The sequence below is a fragment of the Anolis carolinensis genome, chromosome 5 (genome assembly GCF_035594765.1).
Source record: "Anolis carolinensis isolate JA03-04 chromosome 5, rAnoCar3.1.pri, whole genome shotgun sequence".
Classification (NCBI taxonomy): domain Eukaryota; kingdom Metazoa; phylum Chordata; class Lepidosauria; order Squamata; family Dactyloidae; genus Anolis; species Anolis carolinensis.
In genome coordinates this window covers 80413540-80432488 of record NC_085845.1, presented here as the reverse complement: position 1 = coordinate 80432488, position 18949 = coordinate 80413540, and the positions used below count along the sequence as shown (strand labels likewise).

Sequence of the window (18949 nt, the reverse complement as noted above, 5' to 3'; positions counted from 1 at the left end):
TTAGGTAGATCATTTAAAACTGTAGATCGCCCTAAAGAAATTATATGTTCTGAAGTAAACATGAACGCAGCACAAGAGGCAACCATCAGGACAAAATATGGAGACAAAAAGTGGTTTCCAGTTTGCAAAGAATCAGGTAAGGCTTCATTTTATCACCCCATTTGTTTAATTTGTATGTTAAATTCATCATAAGTAAAGATGGATTAAAAGAAAAGAAAACAGGTGTGAAAATTGGGAGAAAATTTAAGATATGCAAATTACACTGCTACTAGCAGAAAATAGCAGACTTGGAATGATTACTGTCATACTTGGACATCATGAGAAGACACAACACATTAGAAAATATAATAATGCTTGAAAAGGTAGAAAGCAATAGGAAAAGAGGAAAAGCGCCTTACAGATGGCTAGACTCCATCAATAAAGCCATGTCCTTGAGTCTGCAAAATTGACACAGGGCTGTTGATGATAGGGTGATATGGCTGTCTCTGTTTCACATGGACACCATAAGTTGAAGTGGACTTGACCGCAGAACAACAACAACCCACATCCTACTTATGAGTTTCCCAAGTTGGGAATACTGTGGGAAACAAGATGCTTTGGTCTGATTTAGAAGGGCTACTTCCCAGGATGTTGTTTTTTCCCCATCCTGTAAATGGAAAGGGATATATATATATATATATATATATATATATATATATATATATACACACACACACACACACACACACACACACACACACATACACACACATATATATACATACACATATATATACATACACATATATATACATACATATATACACACACACACAACTAAGAATAGAACTTCTGTATACGCAATAGAGCAACAGAAAGGCCATCTTAACAAGAACACCGAACTTAGTGAGAATCGTATGGAAAGAAATCGTATTCTCAAATGGTAGCCAAGCCATAGGCTAGGATAGTGAAAGCAACAGTTTAGAAAGTGTTTTCATCTAAGTCAGGCATGGGCAAACTTTTTTGCCTTGGGGGCACATTGCGGGCCCGGCCAGGAGAGTCAGGCCAGGAGGTATGGAAACCGGACACACGCTGGGTGTGGAGGACCAGGAAAGGGCAGGGCAGCCGTCATCCTCAGGTTGTTCTTCCAGCATATGGACGGGGCTGCTCACCCCATCCTTATGCTGGGAGAAAGGCAAGACATGTGGCAACTGCCCCAATCCTCCTCCCCCAATCTTTGGGCTGTCCTCTTGGCATTATGCAAGGAGGAGGGCAAGACAGGAGATGACTGAGAGTACTCCGGAGGGCTCTCAGCCGCCACATGCCTTCCTCAAGCCGTTCTCCTGACATTATTTATTTATTTATTACATGCATTTATACCCCGCCCTTCTCCCCGAGAGGACTCAGAGCGGCTTACATTCTGCCACGAGGGCCAGCAACAAATATACTATAAAAACAAAACAATTAAAACATGATAAAAACATGATAAAAATATGATAAAAAGTATACAAAAATTAAAATGCTGCAAAGTAGTGATATTGCACCATCCTCAGTCATTCACTACTGCTACAATTACAGATTTGCGACCCAATTACAACAGCCAATGAGCTTATTCGCTGAATGCCTGGGCGCAGAGCCAAGTTTTTAGTTTTCTTCTAAATCCCAGGAGGGATGGGGTTTGCCGGATATCGCTGGAGAGGGAGTTCCACAGCCGAGGAGCCACCACCGAGAAGGCCCTGTCCCTCATCCCCACCAGCCGCGCCTGCGAGGCAGGTGGGATCGAGAGCAGGGCCTCCCCGGAAGATCTTAAGGTTCTAACGGGCTCATATGAGGAGATACGTTCGGATAGATAGGCAGGACCAGAACCGTTTAGGGCTTTGTAGGTCAAAACCAGCACTTTGAATTGGGCTCGGTAGCATATCGGCAGCCAGTGGAGCTGGCTTAGCAGGGGGGTTGTACGCTCCCTGTAAGCCGCTCCCGTTATTAACCTGGCTGCCGCCCGCTGCACCAGCTGGAGCTTCCGGGCCGTCTTCAAAGGCAGCCCCACGTAGAGTGCGTTGCAGTAATCCTGCCGGGATGTAAGGATGGGAGAATCTTGTACCATTCTTATGCTGAGGGCGAGACACACGGTGGCTGAGAGGGCTCCAGAGGGTTCTCAGCTGCTGCGTGCCTCCCTCCCTCATCTTCTTTGCATAAGGATGCGGTAGGCTACCATGTCCTTATGTCAAGAGGACAAGGAAAGTAAGGACTTAAGCATCCAGGGGGCCGAATCTGGCCCCTGGGCCTTAGTTTGCCCGTACCTGATCTAAGTATTTGTATTCAGACTTAAAATCATGTAGACCTTTATTAATTCATTCAATCAATTCAAACACTTCTTAAATAGGAAAATAGAGAGAGCTTTTATGACCTTTTTATGTTCCTCTGATTAGCTTGGACAACAACTAAATTGGAAAAATAAATTATACACTCAGTTACCAATAAAATATTTACAATTAGCCTCTGAATAGAGTGCCAAAAATACCTCTGGTTATAAATTGGAAGAGAAATCAGATAATTTCTAATACTTTGTGTAGTTTTAAAAAGTTCACCGTAAGCCAAATACAGCACAGAATGTGAAGGATTTTTATGTTTTTCCTGATGTACTATATAGTGAATTTGACAAAAGATACAGTAAAATGTACTTTACTTCTTTACTAGAAACTCAGGTAAACATTGACTAGGAAAACCAACTGAGGATTGTTACTAATATTGCAAAAGCTAAAAATGCTGTTACGTTTCTGTCGGTCATACTGACAGAAAAAACATGTTTTTTGAAGAAAATATCCAGACGTGCCCTGAATATTATTAAATTAACTTTACAGCATTTCAGAGAACAATTTTAGAACACAGACATTTTATCATTATTAGTTGCCAGCAGTGGTAGGCTGAGATGTCTGGAATGTTGTTTAAAGACCTGCCTGGACATTACCCTGCAATTTTTCTAAGGGAAAAAAGTCAAGAATACACTCATACCGATTTTCTTCTCACCTTGGAGGAGAAATACAAACAACTGAACTGGAGTATCTGCTGCCTATTGTGCAGAGTCTTTCTGGAACCTGGGAGCAACTCCAGGTCTCACACTGTAATGAAAAATTAATCTCTCTCTATACCAAATCCAAAGACTGTTTCCACACACTGGGACAAACATGCCTTTTTAAGCATGTACAGGCAAGACAAAAGTCTCAACGATTCAGTAATTCTCTGGGCCTTTTATATCACTACATCTATCTTTCAAAACACTTGTCTGTGTCTGAAGCCATAAATCTTCGTGTATATACACCATATATGTAGGCTGCACTTGTCCAGAGGCTCCACACAATGTATATACAGTGTTCCCTCACTTATCGCAGGAGTTACGTTCCAGGATCACCCGCAATAAGTGAAAATCTGCGAAGTAGGGACACTATCTTTATTTTAATATTTATACATTATTTTAGTAGTTATACACAATTAAGTCTTTATCAACCAATTGTGTGTTGATAAATCGCCTCCTTCTCCTCCTGTTGTGCTAGGGTGCCTTTTCTCTCCCTTTGACTTCTCCTTCCTCCCTTCTTTGGACTGTAAATTGTAATTTTTTATGATTTATAATAGTCTTTTAGAGATTATTGTAAAACCACGAAACAGTGAATCCACAATAAGTGAACCGCAAAGTAGCGAGGGAACACTGTATACCTATATTCTTCTGGAAAATGGGTCAACTTCCTATTTGCATCCACAAAAATATAACAAAGTTTTAAAAAAGGTAAAGGTTTCCCCTGACGTTAAGTCCAGTCATGTCTGGCTCTGGGGGTTGGTGCTCATCTCCATTTCTAAGCCGAAGAGCCGGCGTTGTCTATAGACACCTCCAAGGTCATGTGGCTGGCATGACTGCATGGACGCCTTTACCTTCCCGCCGGAGCGGTACCTATTGATCTACTCATATTGGCATGTTTTCGAAGTGCTAGGTTGGCAGAAGCTGGAGCTAATAGTGGGCGCTCACTCCGCTCCCGGGATTTGAACCTGCCGCCTTTTGGTCTGCAAGTTCAGCAGCTCAGTGCTTTAACACACTTCGCCACCAGGGCTCCTGGTTAGATGAAATCAATGCATTTTTCTATAAAAATACACCTTTTGAAGAACTCTTTTACCTCTGCAATGTGATTACTCCAGCATGTGTGTCGCTTGATTTCTATTATTCCTACTGTGCAGTGTTTTGTAAAAACTGCCTGCCAATTTGACACTAATTAAATACGTGACATGACTTACTACTGTTCCATCAATTACTGCAATTCAAGGCAAAGCCTTCCTTTCATTAGTGCACCTAGATTTTACTGAACTGGCAAACCTACAACAGAACAGCACCAAATCATACAGCAATAGTAGGAATCACATGAATGAACACTAGCTTCACATAAAAACAAAGAAACTTTGTAAACCAAAAACAGAGAGTAAAATCTTATCTTATTTTCTCCTTTGCTTGATTACTTTATTTTGTTTAGTTTAGAAAAGAAAGGCACTTGAGATTATGTTGAAAACATACACAGAAGTTCAGGAAAAAAAAACCCAGTCTATGCTTTATAGTTTATTATGTAGATTATGAAAAACAATGGATAGCTGTCAAAGCAACGTTGTGCCCCAATATTTGATTGTTTTGATGTATAATCTCAGCATAAGAGGTAACTGTGAGGACAGAATATAGAGACTGGTTGCCAACTGGTAAGGGGTCAGGCAAGGCCGTATTTTATCACTTCTGTTTACTGTGTATGCGTATCATACGTAATGATGGGTTAGACTACAAGGAAGGAGGCGTGAACACTGGATGAAAATTTAAGATATACAAGTCAATGGGATTTTGGCATGCATTAATAGTATAGTGTCTAGATTTAGGGAAATCATGCTACCCCTCTATTCTGTTTTGGTTAGACCACACCTGGAATACTGTGTCCAATTCTGGGCACCGCAATTGAAAGGAGATGTTGATAAGCTGGAAGGTGTCCAGAGGAGGGCGACTAAAATGATCAAGGATCTGGAGAACAAGACCTGGGCATGTATAGCCTGAGCTGGGCATGTATAGCCTGCAGAAGAGAAGGCTGAGAGGAGACAAGATGGCCATGTATAAATATGTGAGGAGAAGTTATAGGAGGGAGGGAGCAAGCTTGTTTTCTTCTGCCCTGGAGACTAGGACATGAAACAATGGCTTCAAATTACAGGAAAGGAGATTCCACCTGAACATCCAGAAGAACTTCCTCACTGTGAAAGCTGTTCAGCACTGAACTCTCTGCTCCAGAGTGTGGTGGAGGCATCTTCTTTGGAGGCTTTCAAACAGAGGCTGGATGGCCATCTGTCAGGGGTGCTTTAAATGCAATTTTCTTGCTTCTTGGAAGAGGGTTGGACTGGATGGCCCAAGAGGTCTCTTCCAACTCTATGCTTCTAAGTGACACTATACTACTAGCAGAAATTAGTAAAGACCTGGAACAATTCCTGAAGAAAGTCAAGGAAGAAAATGCAAAGGCAGGTTATAGCTGAAGATTAAGAAAACAAAATAATGACTACAGATTATTTATTTTACATTAAAATATAAGATGAAGACACTGAAATAATAGAAGATTTTCCATATCTTGACTTAGTCATGAATCAAAATGGGCACTGCGGTCAAGAAATCAGAAAAAGACTAGGACTTGGAAGGGCAGTTATGAAGGAACTAGACAAGATCCTCTAAGCAAATATTTCTATGAATCCCCTAGGAGAAAATTGCCATGAATCAGACTCAATTTGGAGGCACATAGCAACCAACAGACAACAGAATGTCATCTCCATTTTGCCCTTAGCTCAAGGAGCTTAAGTACCCCACTTATTCCTACAATAGCTCTCTGTGATATACTAAGATGAAAAGATCATAATATTCCCAAACTCAGTTTATTCCCTAGCTGATATATGATTCAAACAAGAAACTTCTGCTCCAAAAGCGAAACATGTCTGGCCTTCGAGATGCTATAGGATGGGTTATCCTGTCATGCCTGACACTGGTTGAACTTGCTATGGTTAATAGGAGCTACATGACAGCAAATTTAAAAGGCTGTACATTCCCTTGCATTGCACCCATTCAGGGCCATCTACTTTCTACTATGTCACACTGAATTCTTACAAGGCTTTTAGCACCAGTGATTCTGTGAGGCTTCAGACACTTGAACAGAATATCTGAATTATTCTCATACAAATGTCCTCTTTTGCAGTTTTAAGCTTTTAGACAGGAATGATTCAAAGCACCGAAAAGTATATTGAAGAGGGTCCTGTTTTCTTGTAACAGGAAAAAATCCTAGAATCATAAATGCAATTTGTGTGCAAACCCTGATGCAATGATCCTGCATCTCGCATCAGTGTTTTCTCATGTAAATCTGAATGCAGCAGCAGCAATTCAAACAGCCAATTCCTTTCAAGACAGATGCTGCAGTAGCTGGAAGGGAGCCACCATCTCACTGCAGCAGGAAACTTCCAAAGGCTGGAAGGAGACATTTGTAGGAGTTGCCAGGCAGCTACCAGAATCACTTATCTTCTCTCTCCTTCCAGAGTTTGAAAAATATAGGCTTTTTAAAAACAGAAAACAACAAGTCAGATACAGCACCTTTGTACCTTGATCTCAGAAAAAAGGAAAGCCCCACCCCATCCCTCTCTGCTTATGTTTGGGTCATTTTAAATTATAAACCTGAAGTCAAATAGCAGTTGTAAAGAAGGGTTTTATTTTATTTTAAACACTGCCACCAATGTAAAGATGTTTATTTACGCTGCCACCAAATCATAAAGTCTTTATAATGCTGCCACCAAATGTAAAGGAGATTATTAATGCTTGACACCACTTTGGGAAGGATGCAGCCACTAAATGACTCAGAGCGGAGACCTCTTAAATTTTGTTTTTCTTTCTTCTTCTTATTCACTTAGATGGTAACACAACTCAGTTCATAATATATGTGACAGAGGCCCAGATGTTTGAGGAACAACAACAAGTTTATTCAGGCACAGAGCTTAATGGTTACAATAACGTTTCTCCTTAGAGGCACTTTAGTTAACAGTTGCAATATTAAAATGAGGTAATTCAAACTCCCTAAAATGTCACTTCTTTCTCTACTGCTTTTAAACCGCAGTCACTCTGTGAGACACAATCACAGATTCTCTGTTCATTATCAGGACACAGACTGTTTTAAATAAGTCACCAAACTTATTTTAAACCGGCTCAGAACAAAGCAATTGAGCCTCCCTGATCCTCTCAACCTGGGATCAGTCTTCCCTGTGCCTCATCAGAGCACAGTCTAACTGCTTTTTTTTAAACTCTGCACTTCTTCCACAAAACGGAAGTTGGCTCTGCCCACTTTGCCATGGCAACCAACCTCTGAGTGCAGAGATGCAATAACTGAAATACTGACCCTTTTAAAACACAAATACACAATTAAACATAACATCTATAAACCAAAAATTCATACTTCATTACATAGTCAATTAAACATTTATAAGTTACTAATGAGAGGGGTATAAATGCTCTAAAGATAGACAGCCTAAACATTTTTTGGCAATTTTATATTCTGAGAAACCACTGCATCTAGAGCAATAAGCAGCAGTGGAGGATGTGAGGACAATTTTTCCTTCCCTGGACCAATTGGGGGCTGCATGAACCTCAAAAATGCGTAAAACAAAAACAGTGGAAAGAAATCTATTCAGAAACTGCTTGCAATCCTAGGACTGCACTTTGCTGAATCCTGATTTAAAGACTGGAATAACAAAAAGATGGAAAGTGAAAGTAGATAAGCCCTTCCAAATCCTGGTTAGCAGAAATCATAGTTTGTTATCACATCTGAACTGAAGCAACAGCCAAACTAAGAACCTGGGATTTCTCAGAGCAAGAAAAACTAAGCTACATATTCCCCCTCGAGGCCTGGTTTATCATCAGAATACACACATGATTTTGGAATTGCTATCCTGGCTTGTTAAATAGCAGTTTTAAATTGTAAACATAGTTTATTAGGGCAATACTGTTAATCTGCACCACAATTACATTTAAGAAAAATATAAAACACTGTATTGAATACTTACGCGCCCCAGTCTTTGGTGAAGGCTTTGGTCGAAGGCCCTGTTTTTAAGCCCTTGATAGAAGCAACAGTAGCACAAATGGATCAAGATGATATCCTGTTGTAATTAATCTGGAAGCACTGTTTTTTAAAAACAAAGGAAAAGAAAACAAAAAAAGTTTCAGGTAAAGGTTGTTAATATTATTTACTTCTCTTGTCATTCTGATCTTGTGATTTCACTACTAGAGTTGTGTGCGGACCCATTTTTAACCGTTTACTTCAGCCAATCCAGCTTTTTTGGTTTGTTCAGGTGTCTGAAACGGCAAGGGCCCACCTGTTATGGATTCCCCTCTGTAATGGGACCACCTGGCAGCCGATCTTGGCTGCTCCTTCCCTATTCGGCATCACAGTTTAATCTTTTTTATTAATCCCAGCAAACAAAAAGAAAACCCTCATTCATTGAAAACTACTACCATCTAGTTACTTATCCCTTGCTAGACAGTAGAAACAGCCCTAAGGAAGCATTAAAACCAAAGCAGAAAGGAGATTGAAACGTGCCAAGGAAAAGGAGTTTTTTAAGGAAGCTCAGGGAGGATAGCTCCAGGTCATTGCTCTTCCTTACCTGGAAGTGGAAAGCCTCCTTAAAATGCCTTAGAAAAAGTGTGTGGCATGGTGCAGACCAGGGAGAGAAAGTGTGTGTGCCAGCCTGCAGCGCCTCTCCTCTAGATTAGAAACAGCTTTAAGAAACCTCCTTAAAGCAAGCGTGCTTGCCTATAACACCTCTCCTCTACAGTAGAAACAGCTTTAAGAAGTCACCTTAAAGCACATGCGCCTGCCTGTAGCACCTCTTCTCTAGAGTAGAAATAGTTTCGTGAGGCCTGCTTAAAATGCCTTGGAAAAAGTGTGTGGTATAGTGGGGGCCCGGGAGAGAAAGAGTGTGTGCTTGCCTGCAGCACCTCTCCTCTAGAGTAGAAACAGGATATAAGGGCATATAATGCCTAAAATGACAAGAAAGGGAGCCTGGGAAGTCCCCCCCCCCCCTCCATAATGGTCCAGATAGAAAATGAATCTTTTTGCTACCCAGAGCGAAAAAAGATTTTTGCCTTCTCAAATCTGTGGGGTTCCCAAAAAACAGATCGGGGCCCCCACCAAAATCTGGGACACCGAAAAAGAGCGCGGTTTACCTGGACAGCACAAGCCTATTCACTACTCTTTAATTCCCTTCATTTTGTCTTTGTCTTGAAGGATTCCACAATCTTGTTCTTCCTCATCTGTTTATGCTTAGAACTCAACATAGTCTATGGGACTGTGCCACAAAGCAGGCAGTGTGATGACTCTCTCAAAAACCATTATGAACACTTTAAAAGCTATCCTTAAATACAATTTCAAAGCACAGAGCAATATCAAAGGATGCAAAACAGCTCTGCTAGACAGAGCCAGTCTAACTTCCTAGGCACGGAGTTCCAAAACTGTAGTTGCCATGTTGACAAAGAGACTGAACCAAACTCCTGAGATGTACCTAAGTGAAATCCTGGTAATAGTTCATTTTCATTCTTGGACACAACATTGTCCTTCCTGGTTTCCTCAAGAGCAAGCAAGTATTCATGATTCCATTCGGCTGCCCTAGGAAATTAATAATGCAAAGATACATGCTTTCTGTGGAATTTTGGATACTATAGAAATAATCAGCCTGAACCCCACATATGCCATGCTCCCAATAGCAGAATTGGTTAGTCAATTGTGTGTTAATTTAGTGAAATAAAGCAGTGATTTTATGTGTCTTGGTCTTTTCCAAGATAGCCACACAGTAATATATGACTTTTTACATTAACAGCTTTTCTCTTTAAGTTGTACCCTCCTTACCACTGCCTCTCCCTATAGAAGAAGTGGGAATAATGCAGCTCTTTGAATGTTGGTGGATGAGACTCTAGCCTTCCTCACCACTGTCTATGCTAGCTAGGGCTGCTGAGACCTGAAATCTAACATCTGAAAGGCTGCATCCTCCAACATCTAGTAATAAAGTACTCATATTGCACTCATATTACAAGAAGATCTGTATAGGAAAGATAATAATATCGAGGATAGCTCTGATGGTGTGGTGAGTGAATTAGAACCAGACATCCTGAGAAGTTGAATTGTCCTTAAGAAGCATTGCTAATAACATGGCAGCAGGCGACAATGGGATCCCAGCTGAACTGTTTAAAATCTTGAAAGATGATGCTGTCAAGGTGATGCATGCCACATGCCAGAAAATATTGAAAACACAAGAATGGCCATCAGATTGGGGAAAAAAATCACCTTATATCCCCATACCAAAAAAGGGAAACACTAAAGAATGCTCAAACTTTTGTACAATGGCACTTATTTCACATGCCACTAAGATAATGCAAGGTAGACTCCAGCAATACAGGGAGAGAGAGTTGCCAGATGTACAAGCTGTCCGCAAGAAGATCCAACCAGTCCATCCTCCAGGAAATAATGCCCGGCTGCTCACTGGAGCAAAGGATATTAGAGAGAAAGATGAAGTACTTTGGCCACATCATGAGAAGACGGGAAAGCTTGGAGAAGATAATGATGCTGGAGAAAATGGAAGGAAAAAGGAAGAGGGACTGACTAAGGGCAATATGGATGGATGGTATCCTTGAAGTGACTGGCTTGACCTTGAAGGAGCTGGGGGTGGTGACGGCCAACAGGGAGCTCTGGTGTAGGCTGATCCATGAGGTCACAAAGAGTCGGAAGCGACTCAACAAATAAACAACAACATGTGAATGTGTGTGTATATATATGTTGCAATATTTCATGTTGAGACCTCACATATAACACTTATAAAGACAAGCAGGTTAAATGTTTATTCCATGCATCCACAGTATGGTCAAGTGAATATATATGATGACTGGTTCTCTTCTGCTTCCATGCCATGGAGCCTCCATTTGTCTACCAGTGTGTAAGTTACACCATCCAATGTGTTTGGATATGATCAAAAATATGCAAATGGGAATTCAAAGTCAAGTGAGGTCAGATTCCTAAAATAATACAGGATAATATAGGCTTAGCTCAATTAAAAATAAAAGGTGCACTCAAGCTCAAGCCTGTTGGAAAATTGGAGAGAATCTGAAGGCTGAACAATCCTTTGCTAGAGGCAGGCTTAGCAGCACTTAACACCTCGGCAAGATGAAACCAGATCCAGTTTATATTCCTTTAAATCACCTGGATTAGTCTCTTGTTGGCTGCTTATATGACAACAGACTGAAAGTGGCTTACCACATTTTGACAAATTAGCTACATATTAGAGAGGTAGCTATTAAAATGCATACTACATTCCTTGATAGTGAAGGTTTAAGCTTCCGTCACTGCTGTGCTGGGAAATGGGTTTTGCTCAACTGTTTCAACCCAAATGCAGCACATTGTTGTCACACTAGGATTTCCAGGTTCGCTCAGTTCTCTCTGCAAAATCCAACTTCTTTATATTAATTAAAACCCAGCTATAGATTTATCTTGTAGATTGGAAGAACAAATATCATAAGCATCATCAACCATATGCCAGGCGTTTCATTCTCTGCTGTTGCTGCACAAACAGTTTCATAAACAGCTATAGCAAGAATTCTTACTCCTTTGCCTATGAAGTAGATAATTGCTGTTCTTATGGGATTCACATTAAAATTTGAGAATCGGGGAAATCCCATTGCACATCAAAGTCCTTTGAAGTTGTGTTACGGACTGGGTCAGAATGTTTTTTCTCAGGATATCTTTTGTCTGCTCCTTCCAGAGCACACAACCCAAATCTTACCCGTGTTTCATCCTGCAGCAAAAGTAGTGCATCTGGCGGAGGGGGGAAACACCACAGATCTTGAAAGATACTTAAGTTGTTTTTAAAAAATGATAATGACTATATTGCCCTGGAGCTTGAGAAGCAAGGAGAAAGAACACCCATCTAGATGTCTCACCATAAGGAGAAAGCGGCAGAAAGACGAAGTCCATGCTCCAACCCATAGAAATCAAAATGGGATATCTCCATTTTTGTTTTTTTTCGAGTCAGGAGGGACTTGGGAAATTGCAAGTCGCTTCTGGTGTGAGAGAATTGGCCATGTAAGGATATTGCCCAGGGGACACCCCGATGTTTGATGTTTCGCCATCCTTCTGGGAGGCTTCTCTCATGTCCCCGCATGGGGAGCTCCAGCTAATAGAAGGAGCTCACCCGCTCTCTCTGGAATCGAACGCCCACCTGTCAGTCAGCAGTCCTGCTGGCACAAGGATTTAATCCACTGCACTAATGGGGGCTCATTTCTGTTGTGACCTCTCTTCTTAATGGCTGCTTCCGGGACTTCTCAATTCCCTTTCTATTTAATGTTTACTACTTATACTGCTTTTTATTTTGCAAGCTTTCTTAAGTGGAAAAGGGGTTACAGCTCAATATAAAGTCTATCAAGCACAAGATTGTATCCTTAAACCATGGAAATTACCTTAGCGACCCGTGCTTTATCACACTAGAGCTCAAAGATTAGGCAAAGTGTATGCATCTCATCTGAAATCCCATGACTGCCTCCTGCAGAATTCTGGGGCTTGTAGTTCATTTTAAAGGACTCTCCCCAAGACTACAAGTCCCAGAATTCTGCAAGAGGAACCTATCGGATTTCAGGTGGGATGGATACTCTGCCTACACTTTAAACTCCAGTCTAGTGTGAAACCGGCCAGTACGTTACATCAATGTTCTTCAGTTCTCATTTATCAGTAGCAGCTTGGGACTCTCTGTTCTAGAAAAGTCTAAAACAAGATCGGAAAGCCTTGCAATTTTTTAAAAAATTAAATAATCTCAGCTCCCACAAAATGATATGAAACTATGTCTTTATATTAATGTGAGTATAACATTTTAATATTTTTACCCATTCCCACTAAACTCGGCAACTCTTCTGTGGTTCTCTTTCCAGCTAGCCAAATCTTACTAAATACAGGTAACAGTCTTCCCTTCCTAGTTACTTTCAAAACCACCAAGTCTGTACTGACCATGGAATAGAATGACAACTATGTATAGTATTTTGCTTGCAGGTACTACTGAACTCAGGGTCACTAGCAACCATAATATCAACATGAAAGCCTAACAAATAAAATAACAAAGGTATAGCCTCATAACCTGCCATCAAGTATTTGAAGTCTTAATGAGTTCATGACTCGCGATGCAGATTAAAAACAGCATTCCTTTGTAGCTTTTTGGGTACTATTCCATAGTAAAGCCTTCCTGTAAGGCAGTGGTTCTCAACCTTCCTAATGCCATGGCCCCTTAATACAGTTCCTCATGTTGTGGTGACCCCCAACCATAAAATTATTTTCATTGTTACGTCATAACTGTAATTTTGCTACTACACTAGAGTCTCACTTATCCAAGCCTCTGGATAATCCAAGCCATTTTTGTAGTCAATGTTTTCAATATATCGTGATATTTTGGTGCTAAATTCGGAAATACAGTAATTACAACATAACATTACTGCGTATTGAACTACATTTTCTGTCAAATGTGTTGTATAACATGAAATTTTGGTGCTTAATTTGTAAATTATAACCTAATTTGATGTTTAATAGGCTTTTTCTTAATCCCTCTTTATTATCCAAAATATTCGCTTATCCAAGCTTCTGCCAGCCCGTTTAGCTTGGATAAGTGAAAGTCTACTGTATTATGAATCATAATGCAAATGTATGAGAAGCAGGATGTATTTTCATTCACTGGACCAAATTTGGTACAAATACCCGATATGCCCAAATTTGAATACTGGTAGGGTTTGAGGGGATTGATATTGTCATTTGGGTGTTGTAGTTGCTGGGATTTATAGTTCATCTACAATCAAAGAGCATTCACCAATGATGGAATTGAACCAAATTTGGCACACAAAACTCCCATGACCAAGAGAAAATAATGGAAGGGTTTGATGCGCCTTGACCTTGATTTTTGGAGTTGTAATTCACCTACATCCAGAGCACACTGTGGACTCAAACAATGATGGATCAGGACCAAACTTGCCACAAATACTAAATATGCCCAAATGTGAATACTGGTGGAGTTTGGGGAAAATAAACCTTGACATTATATGTGTTTTCTGGTGGTCTTTGGCAACCCCCCGACACCCCTCTCCTGACCTCCCCTAGGGGTCCCGACCCCCAGGTTGAAAAACGCTGCTGTAAGGCTATCCATTGACAATACATCAGTGGCAATGGGAAGGACGCTCATAATGTAGAAGGCGTAAAAATTAAAATTTCCCATAAAAGGAAAACAACAGCTAGAGAAACCTGAAATAGACTTTTCTAGCCATACAACGATATCTAGGCTCCTTAGACAAATCACAAAGAGCGTACTTTTTGCTGCTGCGCATTATATTCAGCCGCAAATCCTTTTTTAAATTCCAAGGTTTTGAAAATTGAGGCACACATTAGATTTGATGGTGCATTAGATTTGAGTAAATACAGGTATTATGACCTTTCAGCCAAATATTTTGTGTGTGTGTGTGTCCTTGTGGTTTCTCTATCTGGCCTAAAAACATTATACCTAACTAGAAAAAGAAGATGTGAGGGGTGAGCGAATGGGTCACAATAGCACCCTAGGAGATTTTGAAGGTCTGCGCCCCTATAATGCGTACCACCACACAAAATCAAAAATATTTGTGCTTCCCAATGCTCTCTAAAGGGCATATTTTCGCTTCCCAGAAACATTTTATAGCAGGGAGAGGTTCTTCTTTAGAGTAAGTGAGCAGAAGTCCCTTTATTATTCACTTCCTCTTTCAAATATCTTTTCTGGGCCTGAAATTGACCAAGAGGAGTGGCAAAAATGCCTCTTAGAAGGCATTTTCAGATATTTTGGTGCAAAACCAATAGTTTGAAGGTATGCTGCAAAAATATATAAGCTTGTCCAGTTCACTTCTAAAATGACAGATGGTGAAAAGAAGACCATACATTATTTTAAAGCCAGCTAATGGTTTGAGAAATTCAAATGGCATTGAAATGCCAGTAGTAGAAGATGTCAGGAAAATCAATTCCGTGTTTCAAGGTTTAAAATGCATTATATAATGTACTAATTATTACTCCATCAGGAGTAAACTCCATAAAAAGTGCAGCTGTGGACACGTCTACATAGGGGCCACCAAACACAGCATTGCCCAAACACGAATCAAGGAAAATATTATGGCGTTTGTCTTACTTTCCATTTATATTTTGGGGTCATTTAACTGACCCCACTGAAAACAAAATCCCATTCATTTACATTTCATTCAAAACTGAAGCCCATGATAGCCATCTATTTTACATAATGAAACATTTTAAAACAGAGCATTGAAAACAATATACTTTACTAGTAGGACATGTTGCCTCATTCTGAATTTAACCATGTTTAATGCATTATGTTTCTCACTTAAGAGTCTCAATTGAGATTTACGAATCTCTTTCCTGGCCATTGTGCTGCACTACCATAGAGCCATGTGTTTTAAGAAGTGGAAAGATAACATTTCAACAGAAATTATCAGTTCAGATGTGTCCCTTTCACTAAATATGGTCAAAAGAGAGTGAACAGATGCCTGATCATTATAGTCATCATGGGAAGTGAAAGACTGGGAAGAAAGTAAAAGTCCAGCATACTTAATATCTAGGCAAACAAAAGAAAAAAGTAGCTTGAAATTGGTTGGCATATGCTCTTTTCTAAAACAAGCCATTAATGGGCATTTCAAAGAAAATGTCCACATGACAGACAACAGAAAAGCAGAAGTCAATGCACACCAAAGTTACCATTAGCTTTTTTTTAAGGAAAGGGGAAAAGAAATGGATTTTCCAAGCACCAGATGGTGAAGTCAAATCTTAAAAAGGCTTTTTCTTTGCTCTTTCCTTTGCCTTGGGTTGTCAAATGTCCCTTATTAGAAAAATAGAAAGCTTGTCCCTTATCAGGCTGGCAGGTGTGCCTTATTATAAAGGATATCTTCTATTTGAGAATCAGAAGGCTTTTCCTTTTACATACACTTAACAGATTGTTCCACTCCAGACCTGGAGACACCTATGACCACTGCACCACACAAAAGTCCAGGAATGTAAGCAAACAATTTATTGTAAAAACAAATAAAAAACATATAAAATCAGGAATAAGGAAAATATATTATCCAAAAATGTTTAGCGAAAGGTGAGAACCAAACAATAATCCAAATGTCTCATAAAGTTCCAAAGGTGACCAAAGTCCAGGAACAGCCAGGAATCATAGATACAGCATAAATCCACAATCAGGAAGATATAATTAGTAAGACTGAGCATGAGTATATGAACAGAAACATAGAAAACTTCCAGGATATATTAAATCCAAAATCAAGGCTTGACTTGAACCATGGACAAGAAAACTCAGGATTCGCTTCTCACTCTAATGCAGTGTTGCCTGAATTGCCTTTAAAGTAAATCTCTTGTTGTTTAATAGCCACCCATGACAGCATTACGTCTCCCATGAATTTTCCTCCTAACTTTCCCATGTAATTTCTCAGCCTGGCGTACTCTATTTTTGGCTCTGATTCGTAAACGGAGGCTTTCGTTGATCTCCGTAACTACAGGTGGCTTCTCCCAGGAACCTTCCTCATCACTCAGCTCTTCACTTGAATCCTTATCTACTATTGTCTCCTCAGGTTGGCCTTGAGGCCCCGCACTTTCTGAGCCAGTTTTCTCACAGAGAGAAATATCATTTCCCAGACCTGAATTTCCCATTTCAGAGCCCATTACTTTGTGCCACGGGAAAGCCCACAATCTTCTCTAAATCCTCAGTTAAACCATCAATCTCTAGCTGATCTACAACACAGATTGTCCAAAAGAAATCCCATATTATGGAATGTGGGCCCTTCATGAAGACAGAACTGAATGCATCATAAATTTTTACAAATGTGGTGAAATTTTTACAGAGAAATTCATCGTTCACTGAAATCAATACTTTCATTTGGTATTTAGGCAGAACACGCACATGTTAATAACTACCTTTTGATTGTCATCCCTATAGGTCATGAATTTCAAATATCCCTTCTCATTATTTTGAAAACCGGCCAATGCTATCCTGGCTTGAGCTTAAGAAAGAAAATATTATCAATATTTTTTTCTTATCTCTCTCAGAATCCTCAAGCCATTGTTGCCATTGGACACATAGTCCAAGAAGCAACTTTTCCAAGCTCTGTCTCTGGCTGGAAGTGTAAACACACTGAGATAAGCTGTAGAACACTGAGTGGAAATATAAATTGTGCTGAGTTCAAATCTCAGCTGAGTCTCCATTCAATGTCGGCCTTTCCAACCCAACCACAAATACATTAAGCAACAACACAGTTTGCTTATTTGCTATGACAGATGTAATGGATGAGACAGCATGAAGTGTTACAGATATGCTAAGCATTATGGATCAAATGGTTCTCATTAAAATACATATAAAAATAAGGTATAAAAAGCAAAGGAAAACAGAACAGCCTTAAATGTGTTTTTGGAGTGACTCTTAGGAAGCAATAGCTGTGGAACTCCCTCCCTAGCACTGGGCATCATTCTTCTCCAGGGCTAGGTACTTCCTTAATACAGTGGAATGTCAACTTGAGAGTGTTTTGAGTTAAGAGCTGTCGCTCAGCCCAAGTTTCGGTTTGCCATGCAAACAGTGTTTTGAGTTAAGAGCTAACACCAGAAGGAGCGCTCACACGAGAATACAGGGATTTAGTGCTTCAAGGGAGCAGCCTCCATGCCTTTGTGCCTTGTGTCTTGTCCGCTTTGGGAGACCGTTGTTTGCTTTGCTCTTGTCCACTTTGGGGAACTTTGTGTTAGCTGATTTTGTGTGGTTTTCATTCCTGGTATGTTTGGCTTCATGAGGAGAGAGAGGGAGAGAGAGCAAGAGAGGGAGGGAGGCTGGAATGAGTACAGTTTGAAGAAAACGATGCTTCCTTGCCACAAGTTTGTGCTTCTACCATTTTAAAGTTGATATTCCTTTTTTATCATTCAATGTGACTGTGCATTTATATATTGTTATTTATAAAATACATTTTTATTTAATATCATGTAACTAAAAATGAGGGAGGCTGGAACGGATGAATAGCATTTCAATGGGGAAATGTGCTTTGATATAAGAGTGTTTTGAGTTAAGAGCTCAGTCACGGAACAAATGAAACTCTTAAGTCAAGGTATAACTTATTAGAATGTTCAATAAAACAGTGGCACCTTTTCTTCCTCTCTGATCTCAACACAAGCACAATAACAAGGTCTGGGATAAAAGGCACATAAAGGATTTTTTGAAAGAGACATCCCAAAGAAGGTTTGGAGGACTTTCTATAGGCATAAGAGAAATATTGGCAAAATTTAATTCAATTAACACTTTATAGAATTAGTCACTTGGGATCCCTGTGCTGGGATTATCAGGGGCCAGTTGCCTGACTTGTTAAATCAACCATGCCAAAAAAAGCTAGCCATCTGAAAACTGTTAGTAAGGCAGGGGGAATCTAAATTAGTCAATAACTCTTTAGAGTTTGTTTGACGAAACACGTTGCCTTTCAAAATGTACACCTATTTCTGCACTGCACAGAGAAACCTAAAGTGGCAAGCTTCGTCACAGGTTTATTTTGCAGATCATTGCACTGCAATGATAGAGAATATGGAAGGGATGAAGATAAATGTTCAGCATGCTTCGTAGCACACCACTTTGGCAGTTAAGATTCACATCGTATCAGGATGAAATGTGAGCTTCCAAAGATCTGGATACGCAAAAAAACCCCAAAAAAAACCCCTGTTATCCAGCAAAAACCGGCATACAAAATGCTCGACATATTGTCAAAATAGCTTTAGAAGGCAACATCCCGAAACACTGAATTTGCTCACAATTGTTAAAACTATGTGAGAATGCTAAGTTATATACATCAGAGAAAACAAGTATTGGG

The 18949-nt window shown here is 40.0% G+C and overlaps 1 protein-coding gene across 4 annotated transcripts in view; it reads right to left on the bottom strand.

Moving 5' to 3' along the window:
* The window catches only part of apbb2 (amyloid beta precursor protein binding family B member 2), a 247718-nt gene that overhangs the window by 145258 nt on the left and 83511 nt on the right, over positions 1 to 18949 (bottom strand). For all 4 annotated transcript variants that reach the window (XM_062981655.1, XM_062981652.1, XM_062981656.1 and 1 more), the window contains exon 2: positions 8077 to 8192. The gene's annotated coding sequence lies outside the window, so the exon portion shown is untranslated. The remainder of the gene's footprint in view (positions 1 to 8076; positions 8193 to 18949) is intronic.